General features: G+C 38.5%; 1 protein-coding gene across 1 annotated transcript in view; it reads left to right on the forward strand.

The window, feature by feature from the left end:
• The window catches only part of LOC106881265 (HIV Tat-specific factor 1 homolog), an 84,811-nt gene that overhangs the window by 20,976 nt on the left and 54,966 nt on the right, over nucleotides 1-8,869 (forward strand). The window lies entirely within an intron of this gene.

The following is an 8,869-nucleotide window of genomic DNA, read 5'->3' on the forward strand; positions in this document are numbered from 1 at the left end:
CTTCCACGGGTTCCCTCAACTGTTAGGGTGTGGCACTTTTTCACGCAGCTATCCTCATCCATTCTCACCACATGTCCATACCAGCGCAATCGTCTCTCTTGCACGCCACAACTGATGCTTCTAATGTTCAGCTTTTCTCTCAAGATACTTACACTCTGACGGGTATTCACATTGACATTACACAATAATAATAATATCGAAAAATACCTTAGGAATGAGAACTCAGGTTCGAAATTTCCCCAAGACACCTGATGAAGGCTGGAGGGTATATCAGCCGAAACGTTGTGTTAACAACAAACAAGATGAGGACAAATATCCGTCAAATGCAAATAAGAATCTTGATGATAACAATAACCCTTTCTATTTTAGGTATAAGGGCCTGAAATTTCAGGAGAGGAGGTAAGTCAATTACATCGACCCCACTTTTCAACTGGTACATAATTTATCAACCCTGAAAGGATGAAAGACAAAGTCGACCATGATGGAATTTGAACTCAGAACGTAAAGATGGGCAAAATACTTACCAGCGTTTTGCCCAGCATGCTAACGACCCTGCCACCTCGCCACATAACAACAACAACAACGATGATTTAAAATTTTGTCACAAAGCCAGCAGTTTCAAGGAAGAGAGTAAGTCAATCGCATCAACCCCAGTACGCAACTGGTACTTAATTTATTGACCCCAAAAGGATGAAAGTCAAAGTCGACCTTGGTGGAATTTGAACTCAGAATCTAAAAATGATGGATGAAATGCTGCTAAGCATTTCTGCCTGTCGAGCTAACAATTTTGTGAGCCACTACCTCAATAATTATAATGAGCACTACGAGAGTGCAAGCTTCCACCAAGGCAACACCAACGTCTTCTCAACAATTAGCCAAAGATGATCTTTAAAATGAGAATATCTGAAATAAACTCGACTGCTCTCACAAGCGAGAATACTAAAAATGAACCTGGCCACTCTCAAAAATTAAGAAAAAACAGGAAAAATAATCCAGAATCCTTGTCTGGTACCAGATCATTTGCAAAATCTAATCAGTTCATGCCAGTCATGGGGCCAAACATCCCTGAAAGTTTCGTCCGAATCCATCGGGCGGTTCTTGAGATATCTTGTCCACGGATAAACAAACAAACACAACTGAAAAACAATACCTCCGCCTTCACTAAGGCAGAGGTAATAATAATAATAGTTCACTATTATTCCCTCTAGAGTCTAGTCACTCATATGATAAAACATATACAATATGCATTTTCCTCATCTGTCACTTTCCTTTCACACTCTCACGAACTTACTTACCCTCTCACATCATTTTTCTTGTCTTTTTTTTATCTGTCCTTTCACATTTTCTCACGACGATGACGACCACCATCTATCTTTTTTTTCCGCTGGGGTAACCATGTATCTCTCTCTGCAGCAAAACATCTGTTCCTGTCCCTCTGTTATGCTCTAACCTTTCATCATCTGGCATAAAGCCACCTCATTCAATACCACTCCCCACTCAGTTGAGGGATTTTGTCTTGCAGGTTACATAGTAACCCCACTGATGCTGGTGCCACATAAAAGGTCACCTGGTACACTCTGAAGTGGTTGGTATTTGGAAGAGCATCCACCTGTAGAAACCATTGTCAAAAGTGGCTGTGGAGGAACTTAGTGCAGTCCCTGACATACTAGCTCCTGCCAATTCATCAAACCCATGCCAGTTTGGAAAATGGACATTAAATGATGATAGTGATGATGATGATATAGAATAATTTTCCATTAGTCATTCCTCATGCACATTAATTAGACATCATTGTAATCAAGTCAGTATGGCCATGACCTTTGTCTTCAATTTTTTTTTTCCCAGGCTTTTTATTTTACATCATGAACAAAACAATTATTACACCACAGTCAGACCAGGCTGTTGTGGTAGAAACCCCATAGAAATACATAGGAAATACATCCATGAGATTAACTACAAAGTAATAAAAAAGATGCCCTGAAAGTTAATGTCATCATGCCAAATAGTAAATTCAAAGGTGCTGTGTCTACTTTGTCCTATACTGTTTTTGTAAGTGTACTTTCCAAATTCTCATGAACATGCAAACACGTCAATATAACACCTACACATTCTTATAATAGCATAAAAAAAAACCTATCCATCTGTTTTGCTTTGCTTAGCTTTGTTAGGCTTACTGTTTGTCTGTTTATTAATTTGTTTGCTTGTCTACCTATCTGTCTTCTGTCTGTCAGTCAGTGACCTGTTTTTGTCTTAGCAGTCTGCATATGAAGACTAGCCAACAACAATACTAAATAAAGCTACTCTTATATAGTTAATGTGAAAGCATGTGGCCCAAGAGGTTAGTGTTGTGCTGACAATTGTAAGATTCTGGTTTCAATTCTTGGACAAGGCAGCATGTTGTGTCCTTGAGTGAAGCACTTCTTTACTTTGGGTTGCTCCAGGTGCAGGAATGGCCGTATGGAAAGAAACTTGGTTCCCAAGGACATGACTCCAGGTTCAGTCCTACTGCATGACAACTTGGGCAAGTGACTTCTACTATAGCCCCAGGTTGACCAAAGCCTTCTGAGTGGATTTGGTAGATAGGAACTGAAAGAAGCCTATCGTATGTATGTATGTCATCCTGTCATCGCCACAGATTGAGGAAGCAGGTTAAGGAGGGGATCAACACTTTTGAGAGAGCACGTATCCAGCATGAAGAACTTAAGCGAGCTGCGCGAAAGCGCACGGCTCGTATAGTGAATGGGGAAAGCTTGGTCTGCAATGTTTGAAGTCATGTATGCTTGTCAAGAGCAGGTCTCATTAGCCACCAACGGAGCCGCAAATGCAAAATATAAGTTAGTCCTAGAGCTCACAATGTTCCTGAAGGTCGGCAATGGTCTTCCTCGGTCATGAGTGGACGGCCATCATCATGTAAGTATGTATGTATGTATGAATGCATGCAAACCAGCCAGCCAGCCATTGTTCAGTTTATTTCAAGATTTCTTGCCAATAGAGAAATAACTGGTTTCTAACCTAGATCCAAGGTTCCTTCATTGGAATTTCAATATCAACAACAGGGTATGTATGTATGTCTGTATGTATGTATATGCGCGCACGTGTTTGTGCTTGTTCCCCACCACTGCTCGACAACCAGTGTTGTGTTTACATCCCTGTAACATTAACAGTTTGGCAAAAGAGACCAATAGAAAGCATCAGGCTTAAAAATAAAAAGAAAAGGACGGGTTGATTCATTCGACTAAAAGTTCTTGAAGGTGGTGCCCCAGCATGGCCACAATTTCAAAGAATTCTTTTTCTTCTTCTTCTCCTTCTTCTCCTTCTTCTTCTTCTTCTTCTTCTCCTTCTTCTTCTTCTTCATTTGGCAGAATGGTTGAATGCTGGACAAAATGCCTTGCATTATTTATGTTCTGAATTCAAATTTCACCTTTCGTTCTTTTCGATTCGGTAAAATAAAGCAGCAGTCAAATACTGAGGTCAATGCAACCAACTCCCCTCCCCACCACAAAAATTGTTGGCCCCTTGCCATTCAAATACCACCAAGGTCATCTTTGCCGTTCATCCATCTGGGGTTGATAAAACAGACACCACTTAAGTGCTAGGGTAATCCCCATACCTCAAATTTCAAGCCTTCTGCCAAAAATTGGAATCATTATTGTTATCATTATTATTATTATTATTATTATTATGATGATTAAGGCAGTGAGCTGGCAGAATCTTCAAAACACCAGACAAAATGTTTAACTGTGTTTCGTCTGTCTTTATGCTCTAAATTCAAATTCCACCCAGGTCAACTTTTCCTTTCATTCTTTCAGGGTCGATAAAGTACCAGTTGAACACTGGGGTCGGTGTTATCGACTAGCCCCCTTCCCCAAAATTGCTGCCCTTGTAGTAAAAGTTGAAACTATTATTATTATTATTAATGCTAGAAGTAGCAGCTACAACAACCTTCATTCACACCTTGCTATCTTAGGAAAAGACAGCCAATTGAAGCAATGAGGTTGCCTCTTTGAGATCATTCAACATACTAAAACAAGCAGCCAAATTTTACTCAAGTTACACTATTATCTTAGAAAAATACTAGTTTCCAATATTAGTTTCAAATTTGATTACATCACCCCACATACACAACTGGTATTTATTTCATCAAGCCTAAAAGGATGAAAGGCAAATTCAATCTTAGTGGAATTTGAACTCAGAATGTAAATTTGGAAGAAATTCTTATTTCTTTACTGCCCACAAGGGGCTACACACAGAGGGAACAAACAAAGACAGACAAACGGGGATTAAGTCGATTGTATCGACCCCAGTGAGCAACTGGTACTTATTTAATTGACCCCGAAAGGATGAAAGGCAAAGTCGACCTCGGCGGAATTTGAACTCAGAACATCACGGCAGACGAAATACCGCTAAGTATTTTGCCTGGTGTGCTAACGTTTCTGCCAGCTCACCGCCTTTTATAATGATAATAATAATAATAATAATTAATAATCCTTTCTAGTGTAGGCACAAGGTCTGGAATTTGTGGGGAGGGAAGCTTAGCAGCTTGTGTCAATCCCAGTGTTCAACTGGTACTTATTTTATCAGTCTTGGCAGAATTTGAACCCAAAGTGTCAAGACAGGTGAAATGCCACTTAGCATTTTGACCTACAGGCTAATGATTCTGACTGCGATAAATTACTTAACAGGGCTCTGGGTTTCCAGTGATGGTCATGGCTGGGATGCCTTTGATCATAGGTCTATTTAATCAGGGTTGACCTGGGGCTAAGCAACAACAAGAAAAACAACAACTAAAGATAAAGATAAGAAAAAAAAACATTTTGAAGGGTGGTAAGCTGTTTTCTTTATTATTTGTTTTTACTTTTTATCAATCCTAAAAACAACAACAGAATACTTGTTTATTGTTGAAACATCTTAAAAAGTGAATAGACATTTTTAAGATATTTTCTCGTCTGTTTTGATCAGAAAGGAGTTTGTTGTGCAGTCTTGGTTTACAATAGTCTGCATCTTAAGTCCAATTGTTCTCTGTAATCAGCGAGACAATAGGATCTCTGTGTCCCACGTCAGTAGGATAAACATGTGTGTAAGAGTATTTCTGCTTGAGTTGATGTGAGTATTGTGTAACCACCTCAGCTGATACAAATTGATCCAATGACTGCTTATCTGCTTATTGACACACAAAGAGTCACTTAGCAACTAAGCTATACAGATATAAAAGCACACACACCCATATCAACAAACAAATAAACAGACAACTAACATACACCCACACATCCATATCTGAATGCCTGCTTATTCCTCTATTTCATAGAAATGTATCTTGCGATATGAACACCCCTCCCACTAGTCACTAAACTTTTGTTCACCCTTAGTAGGCAACAGCACCCATTTGCAATATTTAACTAATTTTGTGCTCACACCATGGGCGTAGCTAGGATTCCAACCAGAGAGTTTTTTTTTTTTGTTATTAAAATGGATCCATAATTAGCTAATTAATTTGCAAAATGCTGAAATTAAAATAACTGTGAGATAGTTATCATTTTTGCCCTGCGCTGTAAAGTAGGTGATGTCTGAACTCGTTAAACCCCAGTCTGGCTAGCTTAAATAAATCTAATCCATCATTGTTGCTGGTGACCAAAGCTGACCAAGCACTCCTATGATCAAAGACCTGCCAATTATAACCATCCTGACTTTTTATTTTTTTACCTCTATACCTTATGAATCACATTTTATTGACATATTTTTACAGGAAGACGGCACATAACCATGACTGGTGGCACGTAACTGTGCTGGTGGCACGTAAGAAGCACCCACTACATTCTCAGAGTGATTGGTGTTAGGGAGGGCATCCAGCTGTAGAAACATTGCCAGATCAGACTGGAGCCTGGTGCAGACCCCTGGCTTCCCAGACCCCAGTCGGACCGTCCAACCCATGCCAGCATGGAAAGCAGATGTTTAACGATGATGATGATGATAATGATGATGATATTTTTTTTACAGGATTAAAAGAAAGAATAAAACATTAAAAGTATAAACCGTTTATACCTTCTCTCTTTGACTTGCTTTAGTCATTAGACTGTGACCATGCTGGAGCACCGCTTTCAAGATTTTTAGTTGAATGGATTGACCCCAGTACTTATTCTTCTTAAACCTCATACTTATTCTATCAGTCTCTTTTGCTAAACTAAGTTACGATGTAAACATACTAACACTGGTTGTCAAGTGGTGTCAGGACACACACACACACACACACACACACACACACACACATATACATGATGTGCTTCTTACAGATTCTGTCTCTTTTGTCAAGTGGTGAGGGGACAAACACAAATACTCACACACACACTCTCACATATCTGTTTATTCATCCGTCCAGTTATCCATAAGGTGCGAAACTGAAAAGTGCCTTTGGTTGATAACTGATAAAGAATTATGGACTTTCTGTTTACTTCCCATTTGTTTTTACATTCAGTATATGTTATGTCGTTTGTTTATACATTTTTCATTTATATATATATATATATATATATATATATATATATATATATATATATATATATATATATATGATAGGCTTCACCTACCCACTCACCTACCCACTGACCTACTCGCCTACCCACTTACCTGTCTATCTACTCACCTGCCCACCTACCTGTCTATCTACTCACCTGCCCACCTACCTGTCTATCTACTCACCTACCCACCCACCTACCTGTCTATCTACTCACCTACCCACCCACCTACCTGTCTATCTGTCTGTCTGTGTATATCTATCTATCTACCTATCTATCTATCTACCTATCTATCTATCTACCTATCTATCTATCTACCTATCTATCTATCTACCTATCTATCTATCTACCTATCTATCTATCTTTTCTTTTTTATTTCTTATTGGTTTAGTCTGGTTGAAGGACCTTTGTCTGTGAGTGTTGTGATGATGGTGGTTGTAGTGGGGGGGGGGTGATTATGAATTCTGTCCTCTAGTACTAAGTCCCCAGAGAACAATCATTTCAATCTGGTTTCTGTTCCCAGCCAGCATAGTTTCACTGCTTTCAAAAACTCGTCTAAGCTTCACCATTTATGAAAAATGTTATTGGTTACATGAAGACATGGAGGCTAACATACTTAATGAGTTAAAAAAATTTAATTAATTATAATTACACCTGAAGTGAAGAGAAAAATCCATAATAACTCTATTGATTAATTATTGTCAGATGAAAAACGAAAAGGAAGGGTGACAACTCTGGAATCCAAATTGATAAAAGAAATTAGGTACAGACATGGCTGTGTGGTTAAGAAGCTTGCTTTGGCAACCATGTGGTTTTGGGTTCAATCCCACTGAGTGCTTCCTGGGGCAACTGTCTTTTACTATAGCCCAGGGTTGTCTAATGCCTTATGAGTGATTTTGGTTGATGGAAACTGTGAAAGCTCGTTGTTTATATATGTGCATGTGTGTTTGTCTTGATCCCCTACCAGTGGTTGACAACTGGTATCAGTTTGTTGATGTCCCTTTAAGTTAGTGTTTCAATAAAAGAGATCAATTAAATAAGTACTGGAGTTGATTATTTGACTAAATTGTTCAAGGCTGTGTCCTAGCATGGCTGCAGTCCAATGATTGAAACAAGTAAAAGATAATATCAGTTCATGCAGAAGAGATTGAGTCTTATGTTTGGCTAGCACAAACAACTCGACGTGTTTCAGGCTTATTAAATTTCGTCAGTGAAGCCTGATTTAGCCAGTACTTGTCAAATGTGATATGAGGGAGATTTGACTGCTATTTTTAGTGCTTAAATAACCAAGTGGAGGTTTCCTTCTTGGCTCATGATGTTGACAGTGAATGTTGTTGTCTCTAGTTTATGTTGTTATATATCAATGTTTATGTTATCAATATGATGACATTATTGTTGCAATTGATCCACTTCAACCCTAACTGAGTAGATCTATGATCAGAGACAAATTCCAACCGTGGCCATCATGTCTTTTATTTAGACATTGTAACTGAATCTAAGGAAACATTTTCATCTAGTATGTTCTTTCTTTTTCTAGGATGACTGGGAATGATTTGGGTGAGATTAAGCTATCATTTCTAGCAGATCAAGCAGCTAAATCATGATGGTGATGGAGGTGGTGGAGTGAACAGTTGTGTTGATAGCATTAAAAAAAAAAAAATTAAGAAAAATTTAAGTAAGCAAATCAAATGGAGGAACATTCCATTTGACTTACTCACAACACTTTTCAATCTGGACCAGTTCTGTTTTTTTTTTTTATCTCTTTCATTGTTTATTTTTATGTATTTTCATTGATTTCTAGTAAAACAGGTTTAATCTTCATGTGTCATTTGTGAATAAAACCTTGCCCCTTTATATTCATTCATACTCACAAAAGTAGACATTATTCAATACCTTTCCCTTACGCAACAAAAGTCACAAATCTTTCAATACCTAGCCACTATACTAGTTTGCTACTAATAGTATTTTATGCACTTATAAAAAAATAATGCCTTGGTATTTTTTATTCTTTTGAAAGAAAAGTTGTTTTCTTTTACTAGTTGAGATATATATATATATCATTCCAGGGTGAAAAACTAGAGGTAGTCGATAGCTTCCGCTATCTGGGCGACCAAGTTAGTAGTGGGGGTGGGTGCGCTGAAAGTGTAGCTGCTAGAATAAGAATAGCCTGGGCAAAGTTTAGAGAGCTCTTACCCCTGCTGGCGACAAAGGGACTCTCACTCAGAGTAAAAGGCAGACTGTATGACGCATGCGTACGAACAACCATGCTACATGGCAGTGAAACATGGGCTGTAACTGCTGAGGACATACGTAAGCTCGCAAGGAATGAAGCCAGTATGCTCCGTTGGATGTGTAATGTC

Source organism: Octopus bimaculoides, chromosome 8 (assembly GCF_001194135.2).
Source record: "Octopus bimaculoides isolate UCB-OBI-ISO-001 chromosome 8, ASM119413v2, whole genome shotgun sequence".
Classification (NCBI taxonomy): Eukaryota; Metazoa; Mollusca; class Cephalopoda; order Octopoda; family Octopodidae; genus Octopus; species Octopus bimaculoides.